We start from the raw sequence: 23,462 nt of genomic DNA, 5'->3' as shown, positions 1-23,462 counted from the left end.
GTTTAGGAGTTGTTGTGCACATAGCCAATATTTTATCAACAAGCAGTGTTACATCATTATCATTTTGAAGTTACATGCATAGGAATTGCTAATATTTTATGTAAGGTATTGATGCATTAGTATACAGACAGTACTGTGTCTATGATATAACCTACAGTTTTATATGTCACATGCTGTCATTGTTTTTATGATTGTCCATTTTATATATGGTGGTGTTTTGCATTCCGGATATTTGAAGGCTGTGTCAGCCTATGACCATGTTGCAATGCTCATCTCATTTGCATATTACTACCACATTCCCTACTGATTTATCATCTCACTATAGCTTTCTTATACAAATAGGTTAATTGGAGGCTGTTAACATGACTCATTAGTTGCACAGACATTTGGGTTACAGTTATGAGTGATTCACACATTTACACACTGACACAAATACTGGACAGAAAACATGGACATAGTGATATTTTCTCTGACAGTCTGTTTTTTTAATGCAATAATGTATACCTCAGGTATTTCCCACTATAAATCATGGTAGTCTAACACTGTATAACTTGTTTTGCAATATAGATACATGGAAGTGTTGAATGCGACAGTGTCATGGCATCTTTGTCTTCATGTGGGAAACGTGTGCTAGCTGTGCATGTTTGTTATACATAATGATGACTGGTTAAATATTGTTGAGGTAATGGTAGGGTTGCCATAAATAAGTTGTGTTACGCATGCATGAGGGTAACCTGCTTACATTCTGTGATGAATATAGTGGCTCTGACATGGGCTTCTTTTGCACTCATCCATAACTATAAATAATAGGACACTGGGAATGTGTTGCACACATGAATATCCATCCAGTAACCTCATTATCCTTATACATAAACCTTATAAGCCGTATCATCTGAGAATGAATTTTTCATGACACCTGTAAAGTATGGTGATATACATTCCATTTCATATGCAGGGATCATATTGAAGGCATAGTAGTTCATGTCTGTTACATTGTGTATGTGCATATCAGTTTGTTTGTCATGACAAACATGTTTTGGACAGGAATGTACAGCCTGATAGACATGTGCTTTTTATCATTATGGTTTAGATTCATGCCTTAGATCGGATATGGTGCTACATTAGAGTATGAGCATCCCTTACTGTAATGTGTCATACGGAATGTTTTCTGGATGTGTATTGTGTCATAGTGGATGTATTATGTTCTGATATAGTTGCAGGAATGCATATTCCTACTTTCTTTTTTGTTATGCATTTTACCTTGTCAGAGTATGGGACTCATGAATACTCTTCTATTGGATGCCAGAAACAACTACATGCCAGACCACTGCCCGAGTGTTCGATTCTGATGATGGTGATGACCATGATGGAGATACTGATCATGATGAGGAAGGACCTGGACTTGCACGTATTGTCATACCTGTACATGATGGAGGAGATGCCAACCACCACAAACAGATGATTATTTTCAGGGCCAGATCTGGGAGGTGATGATTGATGTCTTTCAAACATAGATGAAGGACCTTATGGGGAATTTCTTCCAGGCTGGGGTGAGGGTTATGCAAGAATCATTCATTTTAATAGCCCAAGAGATCATTCATGATGTTCGTTCCCATCTGGGCAGGCTCTCAGGACCATAAGTGTCGTCTGTATGATCCACATGTGTATACTGCTACAACCATGGTGTTTGCCATATAACCAATTGGCTTGTATAGGCACACTTGTGCATGCATAGAACATGCTGCAGTGCTTATGGGATACACAAACAATTGTACAATGCAGATGTCATGTGACATTTTGCATTATGTTGTACCTGGTGCATGACACACATTACTACATAAGACATGCAGTAATCGTGTAGCCCTGTATGTCACAGTTATGCATTATGAATGTTATACATTTTACAGTTATCATGAATTGATGCAAGAGTTCCACTGTATACATATGTGGAATTGACAGCAACTCACAAACAACATGTTGCCCATACTTCCCAAATAACACACTGAGATGGGTATGTTTTGTGGATTGTTGTGTTATGCCTGTTCAACAACAGGACATATGATACTGTGTCCTGTTGCCACACTAGTGTACTGGCTTTTTGGGTGGCATATATAGCCAATCATGGTGCCTTCTTATATCATCTAAGTGTAGCTACTATATATCAGCAGTCCTCCTTTACATAATGCATAAACTGCCACTGTACCATTAATGTATACACCATGGGATTGTTGCTTTACATAGCAACATTCCAGAATGTCTTCTTTCGCCTATGTTACATTTCCACATGTGTTGCTTATTCACATACATGCCCATATTTTGGCAAATGGTATACATATGCACTGATATATGTACATGGCTTTTCACATATTCTGATCAATACAGAAAACCCATTGTATTTTGGGACTATGAGCAATCACTAACTCTGTGTTCATGTACTATATTGTTGTTCACAGGACTGTCCTTTGCTCAGTCATATCAATGGTCAGTGAGATACATATTACCATAGATGTTTTCTCCATATGATGGTATATATATATATATATATATATATATATATATATATATATATATATATATATATATATATATATATGGATATGTATGTGTGTGTGTGTGTGTGTGTGTGTGTGTGTGTGTGTGTGTATATGATACTGATTCTTAGTTTGTATACCTATGCCTCTTAAGTGATTGCACTTTACTGTGTGTGAGTGATTTCTACACTGTCATGTTAGTGCCATCAGCAATGCAGTCTGCTCCTGTGACATACATTTGCCATTTGCTTTAATGTAGGTTGGGTTGACTTCAACACCACCCTATGTGGTGTATACATGCATTTGCAATGTGTCCCATTGCATAGTGTTGTCCTTCGTTATTGTTTGCCTACTTAGCTTTTCTAGCATGTCTTCCTTGATGTAGGCCCATGTTTCCCACCTCCTTTCCCCCTTTGTAGGTTTGGCATATATCTTGCGCATAAGCATAGTATATGTTAACCTTCCTTTGCATTATTATCCATCATCATATAGTTATATTGTTAGAAGTTCAACTTGGGCTAACCCCTTAGCCATTATACACATGCTGGGCATATGCACACAAGTTGCAGGCTATTGCTTGCATTGCATCCTTGTTCCTGTTATACTTGTGTGTTACTTGCTACCCTGAGTAACTTGCCATACTTAATGTGCTCAACCTGACAGTCCTTATATAGGATTAATCACTGTTGTGTGTAATTATATTGACATTGCTTTCTGGTAGGTTCCTGTTAGGACAATAAAGGTCACACATATACATCCACACCTGTGTGTTGCCTCTGACATGGCATAGGTCTGTGACATATGCATTCCATTACTTGTCTGTTTAAGTTGTGTAGACCTACTTGTGTAAGAAGAAGCCAGTTTGTTGCTTTGCTAAAGTACTGCCGTTTTGCACTATGCTTGGTTGTTTGCCTTTCACATGCATGGTTAGAGGTTCTGTTCTGTCCTCTGCTCAACTTCTCTGACATTTCTTGGACTGCATTGGCTCATCTGTGCTGTTGCTTGGCTTACACTTGCACTGCTGACAGTCTAGTTGAATACTGGATTCAATATCCAAAGCGTATTGTGATCCTTATTTCTTTTTCTGCACCACACACCTGCTAAATTATCATTTCATAATGTTATAGTGAACAGGTACATATGTTTTTTTACATGCTACCATGGCTAGTATGCATCCCTACCTTGTTTGTCAACTTTCCATTGCTCATGTTGTAGACTATGTTGTCTGTGTACCTTACCTTTCCTTAATGTTATTTCTGACCTATGATATTCGTTATATGTGTACACCTGCTGCGTTGCCCTTTTCCTCATCTTTCCCTGTCTTTTCCTTTCCTTCTATTTTCCAAAACATAAAAAATTAGTCCAATTCCCACCAAAAAAAGTTACCCATGACCATCTGACTTCCTTCAGATTTTTCTGTTGTAGCATACCCCTTGTGTGTCCCTGTTCTTCACCCATATCCCAGATTTGCATTTCTATCTCTCTATTTCCTTGTGTGTGTGAGTTATTTCTGTTTCCCACTCATGTCCCGTCCCATTGTTAGCTACTGCTAGCCCTGGCAAAGTGGCCATGAATACCCTTTGGCTTTATTAACTTTTTATCAGAAATTTTACAGATTCCATATTTTCTGGTGAGTGTATTTTATTAGTATACAACATAAGGAAACATCCGTAGTTGTTTGTGGACCTACTGAAGGGATTGCTGTAGATGTTTATTACATTCAAATGTCCTGAAGCTTGCATTGGACTTGTATAATTTCTGTAGCTTTGTTCATGCACAGTAGGGTTTGAGGCACTTTTCATAAATTATGGAGTGGCTGTGTCTGCTAGACAGTGTACCAATGCTGCTGGTCGAATCTGTTTTGTGCAGAGATATTCTAAGTTCAATGAAGCATATTTGCATAACACAGATGTATACACAACATTTGCACAGATATGAGCAAAATGCGCTGTATTCCACAAACATTATAGAATCCATCCCTCCATTACTGCCAAAGCGGTTACACAAATCCCACTGTGCTTAAAGAAGTACAGTCAGATAAAATGGGGATGAAGGTTGACATAATGGTTAAGGTATTTATCTTACAGACACAAGGTACAGGGTTTGATTCTTCCTTTGGGGAAATTAGCTAGACTTAAAATGTCCTGCTAGGGCAGCTAGCGTAGTACTTACCTATGGACTATGAAAATACAAAACCTATTTCAGTCAAAAGATGGTGATAGCATCATATTCCAATATTACACAAACATCAATCCATATATCACCATCTTCCATCACCATCAACACTTTCCTAATGTACTGTGCATGTCTGGAATATGTACATATTGATGTTTTCACAACACATTATGGTAAATGCTGTTAGTGTAAGAAAATGTTCAGGGAGTCAGGAGTGTTAATGTGAGGACACTTGGTAAATGTCATCTTGCTAGTAATTATATATAGATATATATATTTACATGTAAATATTATAAGAAGGTTTTATTTGCATTTGGAGAGAATGGGAGTTTATCTTCAACCATGGAATTGTTTTATTCTCTACCCCTAAGCCACATACTGCCCAAGGTACCCAAACTCTGCCTACCATGGATCCACATTCTCCACTGCTAGGTATCCCAGATGTGACCCTACAGGGTCAAGAAGAGGACTTGTAACTTGTTCTAGGCTCAGGAAGGGTAAGGGAGACCCAAGGGGAGTTGCAAGTGTAGAGCCAGGAGCCATTACTTTCATGGCATTCATCACTTAACTGGGGAACAGCTAGTGCAATGACATTAGAACATTGTCACTGTCCTTTAAATGTTAACTTAATGTGCTTTGAGGTTCTTGATCCCAACCAGAGATCTCCCAGGCTTCAGATTCACCAACCATCTGGGATAAGAGAGTTGGCTGTTGGCCACTTTATCCTATCACCTCCTTGGCCAGCCTTACCTGTGTCTTGAGTCCTTCCACAAACTCAGGTCACTGGTGATACAGACAGACAGACACCCTGACTCTGCACCATTGAGAAATCTCTTTCACTGTGTTTCTCTATTTATTTCACTTCTCCACTTAGTAGAGCAGGGAAGACAGAGGTTGTACCTTTTGTGTTTAGTAACTACAACTGCATGGAGAGCTGAAGGAATTGTTTTAAGTAATTTTAAATTGATAATGGTCATCATTATTACTTTGTCAAGGCAATTCTTGAGCACAAATACTTTTATTGCATAACCAATAAGGAATTATGAATCCGTTGCCTCATCTTTAGGGGTCGGCAACTTTTTTTATTTTAAATTCTGTTCACATAATCTGTCATGCAATTGTCAGAGTCAAACTTCTGAACCATGATAATCCATACCAAATCTACTGGCATATGAGAAAGCTGTGTGCCCGAGCTTTGATGCTTATTTCTGGCAAATGAGACTTCACAATTTATTTATGTCAAGCAATCTGGAAAAAACATTACATTTTGTGAGTATTATTTCCCCGACAATTTCCAAAACTAATAACAATGTCTGCCTTCTCAGATACCCAAAACTAGTTTAACAAAGATTAACACAGAGCCATAGAAAGTGAAGTTATCCTGACACTCCAAGTGTGAAGTCACTGGAAGTGCTAGCAACAGTGATTTACAATAGGCCATTTCTTATTTTTAGGATTACATGTGCAACACTTTTTTCTGCTCATAAAGTTTTGAGTTTCTTATTGAACTAAGATGGATTTGTATTATGTTTTATGAAAGTTATTTGAATATAAACTATCTCAAAAAACTCTCATTTAACACACACTGGCAACTCCATTAGATGACATTCAAGTAAAAGGAAACTAAGGGTAATGCTGCTCAACGCCAGAAGTCTAAACCTCAAGATGCACGCTCTCAAAGCCCTCCTCAGTATGGAGAACATCGATGTCTGTGCAGTGACAGAAACCTGGTTCAAGGCTCCAGAGAGCACCCCAGCAATACCAGGTTATACCTCATATCATGCTTTTCAGCCACAGAACTTGGACCAAACAACAAAAGGAGGGGGAGTATCCATATTCATCAAGGATACCCACACCTCCAGGTTAGTGGCAATGCACGAAGCATCGGAGACCATCCGTGTGCAACTAACAGTGGGCAAAACCACCTTCCAGTTTGTAGCATGCTACAGACCACCCTCTCAATCTCAGGAACCCCACTCGGCCTTCCTAAAGACACTGGAGAATATGAAGGTCTCTCCAAACACCATCATATTGGGGGACTTCAACTACCCAAACATAGACTGGGAGCATTACTCAAGCCCCAATACCCTAGCCCAAGGGTACCTAGATTTCATAAACTCAAATGCTATGAAACAACTAGTCACCTCTCCCACAACAGGGGAAAACATATTAGACCTGATCATCACAAACATGGGGACACAATGCTCCATACCTGAAGTATACCCCTCGTTGGTAAGATCGGACCATAAATTAATCTCCCTGGAAATCCACATCCCACCCCCACCCCCAGCATAGAAGACCACAGTGAAGAACTTCTCAAAAGCTGACTTCACACTTCTTAAGACTGAAGTGGAATCCTTCAAGGCCCCCGGGCCAGTGGAAACCACAGTCCACTCTGCTGAATCCTTTATAAACGCATTCTATGGACACCTACAGGAATGCATGGATCATGCAATCCCAAATAAAACCAAGACCCATTCCCCCAAAGGCAGGTGTCCTGTCTGGTAGTGGCCATTAATAGGCTATACAACAGAAGGAGGAAGCTACTACATGATAGAGCAAAATCCATAAAAGAGAAGGCATCTCTGATCAGTACTAGCAAAAAACTACGATCACTCATAAAATCATCCAAGGCCAACTTTGAGAGAAAAATTGCACAAGACACTAAAGATAATCACAAGGCTTTCTTTAATTATGTTAGAAACCTGAGTGGAAACTCCCAGATATGCTCAGAGTTAGTCCAAAATGACAAAAATACACTGTACCCACAGACATTGCCAACATACTAGCAGACAGGTTCAGTGCAAATTTTTCTCCCCCCTCCTCCACAAAGGGACAAATATCTATCCCAGCAGAGTGTTGCCTCCTTGACATCTCGGATGCCCAGGTGAGAGTCACCCTCTCCAAAGCTAAAAACACAGCATCAATGGGACCAGACGGTGTCCCGGGTTGCATGCTACATGAACTCCAAGAAGAGCTAAACCCACACATAAGGCAGCTGTTTAATCTCAGCCTTACTACAGGATATGTGCCCAAAGAATGGCATACAGCAACAGTGGTCCCACTCCACAAAGGAGGTGCTTCTACGGACCCTGGAAACTACCGCCCCATAAGCTTGACGAGCCTGGTCTGCAAAGCTATGGAGAGGATCATTATGGAACTCATTAACAAAGACATTGGGGACCTACAGACACTGGATCCTACCCAATTCAGCTTTGTTAAGGGCAGATCCTGCCCTTTGAACCTGGTTGACTTCTTTGAAACAGTCACCAAGACCATTGACGAGGGTAAGGTAGTTCACACAGCCTACCTTGACCTTCAACACAATACCCCACTTGGGCATCATAGACAAGCTCTCCAGCTTAAATATAAACCCCTATGTCATAAGATGGGTTGCAAACTGGCTCAAGGACAGAACCCACAAGGTCAGAACTGCTGGAGCCTTGTCAGACTCTAAACCAGTGACAAGTGGCGTCCCACAGGGCTCGGTCCTGGGACCTCTCTTGTTCGGTATTTATTTTTCTGAGGTACAGGCTAACATGGGAGGATTGTGGATGACCAAGTTCACAGATGACTGCAAACTGGGTGCCATAATTGATTCTCCAGCGGACACAAGCATCCTCCAAAAGGGTCTCATAGAAACAGAAAACTGGTGCCAGAGCCATGGCCTTAAACTAAACGCCAAAAAGTATATAGTCATGCCCTTTGGGAAAAACAAAGTGCCCACAAATTACCACATAGGTGGTAATCCATTAAGTACGGAAGAAGTAATTAGGGACCTAGGGACCGAAGTTGACAGTAACCTCTCGTTTGACACTCACATTGCCAAAGTGGTTAGAAAGACCTTCTATATTTCTCACCTTATCATGAAGGAATTCACATCTAGATTGGGAGAGGTCATTGTGCCCCTTTACTCTTCCCTCATCAGGCCCATAATTGAGTACAATGCCCCATTTGGGATGTGCCTTACCTGACACCTGCAGCAATTGGAAAGACCCCAAAAGTTCCTCACCAAGAGGATCAAGGGACTCAAACATATGCCATATGCTGTCCGGCTAAAGAAACTCCAGCTCTACTCAGTAGCATACCACCTACTCAGAGGCGATCTATGCCTGACGTACAAGGCCATGTCCAACCCGGAATTAATGGACATGCTCCACCTCAGAAAATCCAAATCCACCAGAGCTACGCGAGCGAGAGATTTGAACTTCAGCACAGAAATAAATAGGACATGCTGGAGGGACAGATTCATAACCCAGAGGCTCCCTTCACTCTGGAATAAAATCCCAGTCCATGTTAGGCAGAGCCCTTCACTGACTCTCTTCAAGAGAAATCATGACGAGTGGATGGGAGATCGTAGGTTTACCCCGGGGGTCACTTCTGTGTCACTGCTAGACAGAGGTACAGTAAACTAAACCTTAAAATGGGCACAGTATACTCATTCCAAGGGGTGGCGAAAGCTAAACACACTCTGGCTAGACTTATAAATGCCCTATGGCAGATAGCCTAGTATGAACCTATGAACCTATGAACATTCAGCAAAATGCATGTTAAAGTTACGAGATTTATTACACAAAGACGATAAATATTAGCTGTAAACCTATAAACAGGTAGCATTATTAAAAATATTTATTCTCACTGATTACATGGCTTTACTTGAGAATTATGCATCTTTTTAATAATTTTCTTTTTTTAATTGAACTAAAGTAATGCACAAGCAAGACAAATGAAAACTAAAATAGTTTAGTTTCTTTTACAAATTACATTTTCAGGTGAAACAATGTTAGTTGCTCATCCACATTACCTCCGACCCAGAGGTAAGGGTAGAGTCTATCAGTGAAAATGTCATTGCAGGTGTAGAGATGGGACATATTTCTAGCATTATAAAATGCCACCTCTCCTCCCTCATAGTCCAGGTAGATTCCAATCCTCTCAGGGTTCACAGCCAGCCTGAGATCCACACGCGGTGAAGAATTTACTTGGAACTTATTACCATTCCTCAGTGAAAGTCTCCAATATCCGTTCTTTTGCTCTGCTGCAAATTCTCCCTTCTTGTTACTGGACTCACTGGTGACACCCACATCCCAGTCCTTCATGTTGTTTACCATCACCTCCCAATAGTGTCTGCCTGAAGTGAATCCTTCTTTTCCAAGCACACACGTATGCAAATTAAATCTCTCAGAGTTGTCAGAGAGTTTCTGCTTAATATTACTGCATCTTACACTGGTAAGGTCTTCAGAGAACTTAAGTGTACAGTGTGCTGTGTCAGGATTCAGGGTCAAAGGTGCTGGAACTTTGAAAATAAACATATGTTACAGGCTTTCACAGAGCAAAAAATAAATACATTTTGAATCTCTTCAAACACAATGGCAAACAATACAAAAAAAAAGGAAGGCACATTCTATTTGGACCCAATTGCTTTGAGTTCTAATACTTGTTTGCCACTAACATACATTCACTGTATACGATGCATATGGCAACACTATCATATAAACTACTGTGATCTGACTGAGAAAAACATTAATAAAATTTGACAAACTTAACTGTTATTTTACACTTTGTTTCCTATGCTATCTATGCAGACTGATTTGTAAATCAATTTCGTTAACTTATCCAGGATTATGATGCAGACATATCTCAAGCTAATAAGATATCCATGTTAAAACACTGATAAAAAGAATGCTCCCTTACATGTATTACAAAAAGTTGTCAATAGTGTGCATACTTCATTGGTTCTAAGGTTGCAAAGCACTAATTTTAATATTTTCAGCATTTTCAGTTATAGCTATTATTCCTCTCTTTCTCTCTTAATATATATATATATATATATATATATATATATATATATGGGTCTACTGCTTTGGTCGAATTACATTTGGTCGAAAATAATTTCAGGCAGCCCACTTCACCGAAAATGCATTTCACTGAAAACCCATTTGGTTGAAAATGGAATATAGCCCCTGCCCCACTGCAGTGCGACGCTGGAGTGAGACTATAAAGTTAGGGGGGACACATCACCCCCACATTGGGGGGTGGGGAGCGTAGCACCCCACATAATTGCAGTGTATTCACTATTATATACTTGTGTATCCATTAAAAATTCATTGAAACATATAACGTCAGTAAAAACTAATGTGGGGGATTTGCACATGGTGGTTCACATTTTGCTGCTTCTCATCTGGACAATTTTAGTGGCCTTTGCCTAGAACTTCCTGGAAGTGAACTTGATATTTTAAAGATGGTGTAACATTCTGCAGCATGGCTATTTAACTGAGACTGAAGACAGATCCAGTTTACTTCTGTTTTGCATTGTTCCCTATTAAAACCACATCACTTTCAAGGTTCTTCTACTAGTTTTCACAAACCTTTCAAGGCCAGGGTTACTCTTGTCTAAAAAGAGTTCTTGTGCCCAGTCACCCATATAAGAACCTCTATTCACATACCTTCTACCTAAATGGTCATCTCATGGAATAAGATAAAATATATTATACAATGACCCCCTATTAATATTCCAAAATGTGCATGCTGATTGGCCAGTGTGCCCATTGTAAATCCCACAATATACCAATGGAAAAAGGTCCGGCTGCCCGGACTTTTTTCCGTTGGTATAAAGTCCTCAAAATATTTTTTTTAAAACAAATTAAAAAAATTTAAAAAAATGGAGCAATGGAGACTTTCTTTTCTACGTTGCTTCCATTTCAAAGCATTGATGTACTGGGTATACGTGGGATGCAAGTCCCATACGCATGCTCAGTACATCAAAATAGGGAAGCAGTGCACCACAACCAGCGGAAGAACAGTAATGCGCCATTATACAAAGACATTATTTAAGAAAAGTAAGCACTTTTTTCTTAAATAATGTCATTGTGTAATAGCAATAACTGACTCTGTGATTGTGGTATATTGAAATTTACCCACAGTTGACTTTATTTAATCACTTGGGCTTCGCCCTCGTGATTAAACCACACCAACCATAGATAAATCATCAATATACCACACGGCGTCATCGGTTATTGCTTTAGTAACATTCTGTTCATTTTCCTTTCAGGTGAATAACACATATGATTCATTACACTGGATGTTTTGGCATTGTACCAGATACAGCTTTAGGATGTTTCCTAAGATGTCTATCTTCCAGTCAGTTCTACAGTGATACTGTTTCATCCCAGTCTTGTATCAGTTATGCATTCCAGAATTTCTGCTGTTTTATATTTTTATTTTGGTTTTCCTTTTATGTTTCATTGTGTCTGTTTACCATTATAAGACAAGTTTATTAGAAACATTAATAAAGATTTATTGGGTTATTGTGACTTTCTTCTCTGTTATATGTTCTTGTACATTTTAATCACAGATATAACGCTGTTTGATCACTCATCTTCAATAACAAAACCTTAATCATTTTCTCTTAAAAGTCTGTTTTTCCTTGATATATCTGTGAATAATAATTACAATCACAGAATATTAGGCAAGAACAGATAACTAAAATATATGCCTACCACAGAATATAACCTCCAGAAGCAATGTGATAATCACATTTCATCTTAAATTTAGACAGGTTGCTTGCCTTTACTGAGTCATGAAGAACATTTCCAAGTTAATTTCCTTTTTGTTATACAGTCTGTAGTCCTTTTATTTTTACTTAAGGATCTTTCCAAAATCAGTGCTGCCTCTCTTGAAATCCTTTCATCTTAAAAAAGCTTTCCATCCCATCCATGTCAGCTATTTTGTTGTTGTACCAAAGGAATGTGGATACTCAAAAACAAAATTCAGCACATAAACGTTAAACATAATGTGTGTGTGTGTGTGTGTGTGTGTGTGTGTGTGTGTGTGTGTGTGTGTGTGTGTGTGTGTGTGTGTGTGTGTGTGTGTGTGTGCGTGTGTGTGCATGTGTGTGTGTGATAGGGAAGATAGGCAATCTGCATAAAATTCTTATCCAAAATACATACAGTAGTTGAGTGTGTGTGTGTACGTGTGTGTGTTTCTATGCCTGTGTGTCTGTGATAGGTAAGAAAAGCAAACTGCTTCAAATACTTGTTGCTTATTTAATACTGTTGAAGATAGTGGCTGTTCAATGGGGTTACTTTAGAGTGAGGTGTTTATGTCAGATTATCAAGTTTTTGGAAACTCAGATTTTGTATGATTCAGACCATGTGTTTGAATTTTCTGAAAATGCAGAAAAAAAAAAAAAAAAAAAAAAAACAACTAAAATCTACATTTTTGCAAGGGGGCAAGGTTGCACCCTTACACCCCATGCAAATTACATATACCAACTCCAAGATCGCATCACATTGGGGAAAAGGGTAAATTCCCCAGTCCCTAATGTACTGCAATCTCCATATAAATGTTTTCAGTTTTTGGAAAATCGAACATATGGTATCAACCATATGACGTTAGGGTTTCTGAAAACTGGATAATCTGACATAAACCCAGAGTGAAATGTGACTCAACAGCACTAAACTGCATGTTTCTCTGATAGTTTATTGACAGTAATCAATACTCATGTTCATACCATAAGAATGACAGTTTACAGAAGAAAGACTGGTTGAATTAATAATAATTTAAATACTAAAAATGAAAATAAAAATATACTAAAAATAAAGTAAAAAACTGAAAGCTTTTTACAGCAGAAACAAAAACAAATACACAGGAACAGATGCAGTAGAAATATAAGGATATATGAAAAACAGTACTCTAAATAAATAAAGAGGCACATGTAAAAACTTACCAAATAAGAACATACTACAGTAACTTCTCAAACATTTTATGTAAGTTTCAAATAATTTCCTCTCAGACAATAAAATCCTGAACACTGGCTCCATTTTAGGCATTTTGCTCTTTTCACTTTTTAATAATGACTTACCACATGACCTTCTTGACCATAATGTAATCATATATGTTGATGATTTACTCAACCTAGACTCCATTACCACTACTAGCAATCTTCAATCTAAACTACAGATGTCATTCTATAAGCTTTGTAGCTGGACACAAAATAAGCTCCTTATAAACCATAACATTTCTAATGCCAATGTGTTTGCTAACTTCCAAAAGATTTAGCACCTCTCTCCTTTCGTATTAAAGGACAATGCAAACAAAATTACTCCTTTTATCACTGTGCTACCTTACATGGGTATAACTTTAGATCCTACACTTTCAACTGACATACAAAGTGGTCTCTGTAGGGATAGATTCATGTCCCAGAGACTTCCCATACTCTGGAACAGACTATCTGTCTATGTCAAACAGCGTTCCTCATTAGCACTCTTCAAGAAAAATCTTGATTGGATGGGTAATAGGAAATTCACCCCGGGGATCACTTCTGTGGCTCTGCTTGACAGGGACACATGAAAATAATTTTCTTGGGTGGCAAAAGCCAGGGTACCATTTTGGCTAGGTTTTTATAGGCCCTAGAGCCAATAGCCTAGTACCTACCTATGAACTTATGAACCTATGACCCAATCAAAAGTGTGGTATAAGATCTTTCATCTCCTTTCTCATTCAGCAAGTCATGCCATAGCTAGAAATGTTCTCATGCCCAATCTTGAATACAGCTTACCATTCTTAATATTTCACTCCAGCTCAAAAGCACACACAATAAACAAAATATACAGATTTGTCTTAATTACAAAAGCCCAACTTCACCACTGTAACTTCCTAAAAGATTTCAAATGGCTACCAGTAAACAAAAGTGCAAAAATTCTGTTCAGCTTTTTGCTATTTAAAATAATCAAACAGAGCTACTGTCCACCTGTCAAAACTAAAGTGCTCATCAGAGATCATAACTACTTCCTTATATAAAATCATGAGGAAGTAATTACCCTCAAGAACCCCACTTTAAAACATCTATTGCAAAATAACATTCACAAAATTAAGACCTGCAACTTTGAACCATCTTCCTTCATAAATCAATTAACATCAAACACAATCTTCTTTCAAAAAGAAATTAAAAGAGCATCTAAATAAAACTGAAGGACAATGGCTAACTCAGCGTAGCATACATTTATTCTCTGTATTTCCTGAAGGGAGTTTACACTGTTTGCAACACTTGTATTTAATGTGAAGTTTGTTGTATTATATTGTGTTAATGCATGCCTTACTCTTGTTGCTATACATTATATCTCAAACTGTACAAGCCTGGATTATAGCTGAAATGGATCAGCTGACCAGCCCACATATCCAGTAATCAAACTGCAATCAAAAAATAAATAAAATTACTGCTTGTTGCATACAATGATTTGTACGTCTGCAATCAAACTGCAATCATAAAATAAATAAAATTACTGCTTGTTGCATACAATGATTTGTATGTCATTATATTCTTTTTTCTGAGTTTATTAAATATAAATATATGAGGTAATTATAGTGTCCATGGTGGTAGTGCTGCGGTAGAGTTGTCGCCTCACAGTCAGACGCTGTCTGGTTCGATTCTCAGCTAGAGCGTCTTCTGCATGGAGACATGCATGAATGGGTGTACCTTCATTGAAGGTTGTGCATCAGGGCTGGTAACTCGGCACGTACAAATCAACTACCAATCATTATCAGACCGGAGTTCCGCTGTGGCGACCCCTAATCGGGAAAAGCCGAAAGACACAACAACACAACATATGAGGTAATTATAGTAGACCCAACAAAAAACAATAAGAAATAACACTCCAACAGCAACCCAGTGATATAAAAATAATACAAACTTAAATAATATCCATCACCAGTGTTGCGAGGAAATGGACAACTTTTATTACAAAACAACAAACAATATAAAAAAACAGTAAGCTCTTTCACAACATACCAATTGGTTTGAAGAAGTGACAGTACATTGCAAAAGCGCTTACCATTTTTTATATTATTTGTTGTTTTGTAATAAAAATTGTCTGTTTCCTCGCAACAGTGGTGATTGATGTTATATAATTATAGTAGTTCCTAACACTTTGTTTTCTTTATGCAAATCATTGCATTATGTTTCACTTCCCAGCATTTAATCTCATTAAACAGTGTTAAAGACCTAGAGTCTATTACCATTCTCATATTGTCAGCATTTAAGCCCATATAAAATAATCATTACTGATTATATTTCACGAGTAAACATTAAATAGCTGTAGACCTTGTACAGATCCTTGAGTATTGCTTTCCTCAATGGGATACTGCCCTGAGCAGAAAAGTAAATTCTATGTATCACTGCCTGTCAATAAACAGTGAAGGACCATATCACTGTTTCTGGCGTATCTCTCAATGAACATGTGAAAAAGAGTTTACAGAAAAAATAAAAACTAAGTTGCACAGGGAGTATGTCTGTATCCTCTGCTTAATGTAGCAAATGGAAAAGCTTTTTCACCTGTTCAGACGTTGGGCAAGAAAGCAGACAAGTAAAGTTATTCATACTGCATTAAGATTGGAGGCCACTAAATATTTAATGCAACAAATGATGAAGAATGTTACTGGATCTCTCAAAAGCATACCAAAATACTTCAGACTGGCAATATTATTTTTACACCATAGTACTAATATTGCTATACATTCTAATACAGATAAGCAGGCACAATCCATATAGTTATATCACCCCTGCCAGCTGAGCCAGAAGCAAGTGTATTGTGTAAGTACTTTTATTTCAGTATAAATTTGACATGAGATTTTATCAGACAGAAATCAATAGCTTACAGTCCCACTTATTTAGTCACATGATCTTGAATACAAGATTAAAAATACAACTAAACATGTGAGTAAAATGATTTATAAAAACAATCTCTAATCTTATTATACTTCGCCCTTAAATTACTTTTACAACTAAAATAAAAATGTAATTCTGGGATATAAGAATCAAGTAACAATTGCCATAGCAGCTCTGCACTATCCACTTTCAGCATGATCTAATACATAAAATGCATTTTTTTAAATATCTCATACCCCCAACATGCGTTGAAAAACAGCACCAGCCTTATTTTTTTCTAATGTTATGCATACGTTCATAAAGCTTCTCCTTCGGTTACCTTTTTGTTTTATCTATATAAAAGGCTTGACAGCAAATGAACATTGCTGCATATGCAACACAAACTAATTATAAATGGAAGAATATGGATGATTATAACTCCTATCATTCTTAACACAATACAGATGTACTCTATCAGTGCATACTTCATCCATAAAATTTGAAAATTCCTTTTCTGTTATCTTTTTTTACAAATTTTTCTTACCATTCCATTTTTGCTACCACTTTCAAAATTTTCTTTTAATTTCTTTTCTCTTTTATTGACATCTTGGTCTTTTTCCCACCTGTTTATCTTTGTCTGAATTTGCTGTTAAAATATGTCAATTCCTTGTCATAGTATTTTCTCAACACTGGATGCTAAACTACAGTTTTAGAACTAATGTTGTTTTTCAAACACAATTCTGTTACCATCTTATATACTAATATGTCTAAATAAGTCATACTTGTTTGTTATAAACATTTATAAACCATAAACATTCAATAGTAAAATTAAGATAATCCATACAACTACTAAGTTCTAGTTGAGTTTAATTCCAAATCATAAGTTATCCATGAAATGACAATAAAATGATGGGTTATTAAAAATATCCTATCTCTTTCACAGACTTCATCAAATTAATTGATTGCATGATGTAAATGTGAAGTATGCACATTGCTTCTTACAAAATTACACTTCTGTTTATTTTCATAAATATTGTTAAATTATAATAAAAAGTTTAGTGTATGAGTATAATCCTTTAAACTCATTGAAGTTTTGACTAGGTATGACCTTCTTGAAAGATCAAAACTGAATCCCTTTAATATAAAACTCAGAAAGACTTAAAATTCTAGATGAGCAATTAAATATTTACACAATAACCCATGAGTGAGTTTGAGTATATCAGGATTTGCCCACAGTTGGCATGGTTTGACCATTATGGCAAAGCCCGGTGGTTAAACAAAACCAACCATGGGTAAATCCTGATTAACCCACATCCATGAGTGGATTATTACTGTTATACAATAACATTATCTAAGAAAGAAATTCCTTAGCTTTCTTAATGTCTTAGTATAAGGGTACTGATGTGTTCTTCTGTGTTCTTCTGCATTTTTCTGGTGTACTGCACATGCATATGGGATTTAAATTCCCACGTTTGCACAGTACATCAGTGAAGTGCGAGGAGAAAAGCAACATAGAAAAGAGAATCTTGATTACTGTTCTTTTAATGCAAGAAATATGGACAAATCAAACATAATTTAGGGGATGGGAGACAAAGGTCCATGAATAGGGACAGATTTTATTGCTCTTAGAAACTTAGAAAGTTACTGGATCAATGTTTTTTTTTTTTTGTTAGCATGTATTTTCTGAAGGATATGAAGCATAAATCACAATTGTATACTATTATTTAATGATTCCATCCCCAGTAGCTTGCCAGAAAACATACTTTTTAGCAGGAAAAGACCAAAACTATAGAAAAACATCTGGACATTCTATGATGATCTGCACAACTGCTATGTACAAAAGTATGCTGAGATTTAAAGAGGGACAGTGAACAAGGAAATCAGACATTGTTTTGTTTCTTTCCTTTTGCAGAATGTACCAGATTTTTTTTTGTATTTTATATAATCAATATAAATTGTATTTATAATGTATAATATATAATCAATATTAGAGGCCAGACTTTTTTATTGATATATGCTTGATTTACAGTGGGTATGCTGGTTGGGCTGTCCCACCGTTGTGCATGCTTTTGAATGGCAATGAGCATCATTGTAAAATCTGAAATCTAAACGAGTCTCCTTTGTTTTTTCTTATTCATTTAGTTTGATGAATTGTGTTGGTATTGTTGCTGTGGCTGTATTTGATTGGAATTCAACATTTCTGAACATAATGGCGCCTTTCCTGTTGTTTCTTTTAATAGTGATTGAAGGCTGATAAATATGGTCTTGCTTAAGCACATTTGTTGTTAGTACATCCACTGGACCTGTTCAAGCACCATTTTCTTCCAATGACCTCCATGCTGATTGGTTCCATCTCTGCAACCTCTCAGTGTAGCCTTTTCCTAAAAATACTGCATCTAGCTTAGAATTGGCCAGTCTACGTTACAGAGATAATTGTTATAGAGTTGTTTGAGGGGCCAGAAAAACATGTAAGCATTTATACCTCCACCAGTCTTTGTTGATGTTGTCATTATTATAAATTGACTCCACCACTTTAATACTAATTGTTTTGTAACCGATTAATTTTCTGTTAAACATCCAAATCACTATAATTGTTTTCCCTTTTGTAGGATGCAATTCTCTTTATCAACTTTTGACTGGATAGCCTCTAACTTGTCAGACCTTTCCTTTGTATTAGTTGCTACCATCAATTTATCACTATTTTATTTATTTTATTTTATTTATTTGCATTTGTTAACCGGGTAGTATCCAACTGGGCAAGTAGCCCATTTTCAGTGGAAACCCAGGGAGAGAAGCTCCAGTACAGTATCAATTTAGTTAGAAAAACAAGTAATCATGAAACAAGTATTAACAACAATGCAAGTAACAAAAATTACTAAGAAAGCAAATAGTTGTGAAACATATAGTATAATATAATACAGAGAAAAGTAGGTATAACATAATACAGAGATATTGATAACTGGGAATAATCAAAAAATCTATCTGAAAATGTAACAAATCTGATCCAACCATGTAATATATGCCCTAATTGCTTAAATGTGCTGAAGAGAGGTGCACAAGAAGAGAGTTGTAAAGAAAATAGGAGAGAGAAAATTACCCAGATGAAATAGAGGCAGAGCCAGTTGCCAATGAGATAGTCTTTTAGGCTTTTTTAATGAGAAAAATGTTGGGATTGTTTTGGATGTGCTGAGGAACAGCATTCGGTCTTTAGCTATTTTATTGGAATAGAGGGAGTCACCATGGTAGTTGTGAGATTGGGTAACTTTTAGCATTAGTCTGATGGAAGACCTAAGGTTGCAGTTAAAGATAGGCTGGACCAGGCCTGAAAGTACAGGGCAGTAACTGGGATTGTGTATGACTTTGTGGGCAAAGGAAAGTTGGTTTAGAGTTAACAGGTTGGGAAGTTCCAGCCAGTTTAGTTGCTGAAGAGTGGAGCAGTGATGAGTTTTATGTGGATGATTGGCTGCAAACATAGCTATTTTGTTATAACAGGGCTCTAGATTACTAAGGTCAACCTTACGTAGGTTGTGAAAATATCTAAGCAGTAGAGGAGGGTAGATAGTAGGTGAGACCTAGCTGTGGCTAGTCTGGCTTGGTGAGTAAGGTATGGTTTAGCACTATAGAGAGTGCCAAGTCTGGTATGGACATTTTTGATTGCTAGGGAGATATGTTTATCAAATTTTATTCTGTCATCTGTTCAGTTTTTGTCCCAATTTAGAAGAGTAAATAGAGAGAGGTAGTGAGCTGGGTTTGGTTGATTTGTTTGACAAGATCATTAACTTAGTCTTGTTTGGGTTAAGGATGGGTTTATAGTTGGAGAGGTAATTTTCAATGTCCTGGAAAGATTTTTACATTTTATGTTGAAGTTCTTGGGGGCAGAGGGCTGAGCAGATAAGAGTGGAATCATCTGCATATTGTATGATAGTGGCAAGTTGGGTGTCCTAATTTAAGTTGTTCATAAATATGACAAAGAGGAAGGGACCAAGTATGGATCCTTGGGTACGCCGGTGGAGACTGGTAGCAGTGTTCAGAGTATGTTCTCCCATTTTGTAGCCTGTTGTTGGTTAGACAGATAGATGTGGAACCATATTAGGGATGATGAACTGAGACTGTATGATGCAAGTTTGTTGAGTAGCAGTTGCTGGGATACGGTGTCAAAGGCTTTTGACATATACAGGAAGATTGCTGAGACATGTTGTCCTTCATTTTTGAGGTGATGAATACTGCCAGTAAAGGTTATTAGTGTTATAGTTCTGCCATGTTTAGGTCTGAAGCCACGCTGTCAGCTGGATAGTAGGTTGTTACTGATGAGGTGATTCTGGAGCTGATGGTGTATACATTTTCCTAAGATTTTGGCTATAGGAGAGAGGATGGCAGTCCGTCGGTAGTTTGAGATATCTCTAGAGGGGCAGCCCTTGTAAAGGTGAATGATGTGAGAAAATTTCCAGAGGTGAGACACATACGGTTTGGAGATAGGGGAATTGATTAGGATAGATATGGGGTAGACGATCGAAGAAGCAGCTACTTTTAGGACATCATTGGGTAGTTGGTCAGCATCAAGACAGCAGGGTTTCAGTTTACTTAGGAGTTTTTTATGTAAGTAGTTTGAATGGGATTAAAGGAGAAAGAGTTTGTGTTCTCAATGGTAGGGAAGGGGACTGTGAGTGGTAGGCTTTGTTTGCTGTCTAGGAAGGAGGTGATAGAGTTGATGAAGTGAAAGTTAAACTGTGAGGCTATGGGCTTAGAGGTATTAAAAGTGCAGGGGGCAGGGGTGGATGTTTTTTCAAGGTTAAGGAGGTAGTTAATATTCTGCCAGAACCTTTGCAGGCTGTTAGGTGATTTTACTGGCAGGTTTGAAAGTATTTTGTTTTTATCATTGGTGATTTTTTTTCTTAGCCTGGTTTCTTAATTGCTGATATAAGGAGAAATCACTTTTGCCTTTAGTGGTATGATATAGTGATCAGGTTCTATCACTTTGTTTAACTAGAAGTTTTGTGTCATTAGATAGTCATGGTAATTGTTTGGATTTGGGGCATTTTTTTTCATGTGGGGGCAAGGTTATTTAAGATGTCAAGGAATTTGTTTTTGAAGTATTCCACTGCAAGGTCTAGTTACATATTTTTTAATAGGGACTAGTCACAATGTTGAAATAGTAGATTAAATATATCAGGGGAGAAATTCCTTTTGCTGCATATGTATTTGAAGGATATGTATGCTTGGGTTTGAATTATTTTTCTTATTAGAAATGTTGGGGCATGGTCAGTTAGTAAAACTGGTAGGGAGCCAGCTTGGTACCCAGGTTTGGTTTGGTTTCTTGGTTAATATTCAGTCAAGTAGAGACTGTTTTTTGAAATACTTGTCAGTTTGAGTGGGACAGCTTATAGTTTGGGTGAAATTGTATAGGTTAATAAAGTTGGTAGGGCAGTTGGAGGAGCAGGAGAGCCAGTCAAGATTAAAGTCACCTAAGATGATAGTTTTGTGGCTGAAAGAGGAAGCAGACAAAGAGAGGAGGGATTCTATGCTGGGAATGTTGTTAGCAGGGAGCAGGTAGACTGCTATAATATTAATGGCTTTGTGAGGATTCATTTGCAGGTGTGTGATTAGTATTTCAGAGCTGGGAATGACTGGTACAGTACAATTTAGTTTTTCTGCTTTAAGAGATTCTTTAAACATAATTGCTACACAACCTTGTTTGCTTAGTCTATCTTGCCTAATAATATAGTAACCTTTTGGTGTAATTTCTGAGTCTTTGATGTGGGGCTTTAGCCAGGTTTCTGTTATGACAGGTATATCTGGAGAGTATGTGGCCAAGGTAGCATGGAATTCACTGATTTTATTTACAAACCTTCTGAGATTAAAATTGGTTATTAGTAGATCTGAGTTAGAGGTAATGGATAATAAAGTAAATAGAGTTTGGCCAGTGGGATTTTGGTTTATTATAGAAGAAGTTGAGTCAGGGAGGTATTGTTGATTAGGAGGGAAGTCACGGTTGGAACCTGGGTTAGGATGGATATCTGCCCATACTTGAATATGTGTTAGGGAGTGGAGTACTAGGTTTTTAAGTTTGTCCACCAGTTGGTTATATCTGTAAATGGAGAGCTGAGGGTTGGTGGAATGTATATGTTTGAAGGGGAGGAGAACAGAACTGCAGTTGTGGTATAGATGAGGATTGATGTGACTATAAGGTTTTACTTGAAGTAGTGGAGTGGTGTGTGTAAGTGTTGGGGAGTGATAGTGTTTGAATTTATAATTATGGAAGTCTGTGGCATTACAGGGTAGATAAAGAAAGCAGACAAGAATAGTGTAGCAGTGTAATGAGTAGTAGAGTACCATTGCGGCAGGAGATGAAAGAAAAGAACAGGAAAGGGAAGTAGAGTAGGGTAGATAGCGGAGAGGAGCTGTGTTATATTTGTTATAGAGCTGTGATAATACAGATGATTGGGAAGGAGTGGATGAAGGACTCCTATGGTGGGAGGGGTGTGTAAGGGAGGAGGAGAGTGATGATTGATGGGTTAGGTAATGAGAGTGTTTTAGTTAGGTATAAAAGTAATAAAAGAGGGGATGGGTGGGAGTGAGGGTAGGGTAGGGGAGCAGATTGAGTCTGAGCTTAGTGAGAGCGACTGGAGCAGGCTAGACTGGAATCAGTGAGTATACTGTGTTCTACAAAAGCAATCAAAGAGGTAAGAAACTAAGCAGATTAAATTACAGTATTGGTAGGGTCTCTAAGGCTGAAAACAGATATTCTGTCTAAATATAGAGAGAGGGAAAGAAATTGCAGGCTAGCAGAAAACACAGAGTAATAAATAGGTGTTAACTTAACAGATGTTGAAGGAATGCTTAAAAGAGAGTGGAGATAAAGTTTATGATGTAATAGAATGGGCAGTACTGCAGTGAGAAAAGATTAACAGTATGTGAACAAAGGATATAAAGCTATGATTCACCCTTTCAGAATGGTAAGGGCTGGCTAGAGGAGATGTTAACAGGAAATGATGGGGGGAGGCCTGAGCATCCTGGGGTGTGCTGTGCTTCACAAAATGGACACAGAGATTGCTGAAAAAATAAATCTGCAACAGCAAACATACAAGGATTAATTGCTGGCAGGGCTAGTTCCAGTG

At 37.6% G+C, this 23,462-nt stretch overlaps 1 protein-coding gene and 1 long non-coding RNA gene across 2 annotated transcripts in view; one reads left to right on the top strand and one right to left on the bottom strand.

Annotated features, from left to right (window-relative positions):
• LOC122814310 (zinc-binding protein A33-like) overlaps nt 1–23,462 on the top strand; it is a 324,956-nt gene that overhangs the window by 179,467 nt on the left and 122,027 nt on the right. The gene's annotated exons all lie outside the window — the stretch shown is intronic.
• LOC122813666 overlaps nt 9,358–23,462 on the bottom strand; it is a 98,894-nt gene continuing 84,789 nt past the window's right edge. The window contains exon 3 of the long non-coding RNA XR_006366719.1: nt 9,358–9,999. This is a non-coding gene — a long non-coding RNA (uncharacterized LOC122813666). The remainder of the gene's footprint in view (nt 10,000–23,462) is intronic.

Source organism: Protopterus annectens, chromosome 10.part0, assembly GCF_019279795.1.
Source record: "Protopterus annectens isolate FY-2018-M chromosome 10.part0, PAN1.0, whole genome shotgun sequence".
NCBI lineage: Eukaryota > Metazoa > Chordata > Ceratodontiformes > Protopteridae > Protopterus > Protopterus annectens.
This window is presented reverse-complemented; position numbering and strand designations above follow the sequence as displayed.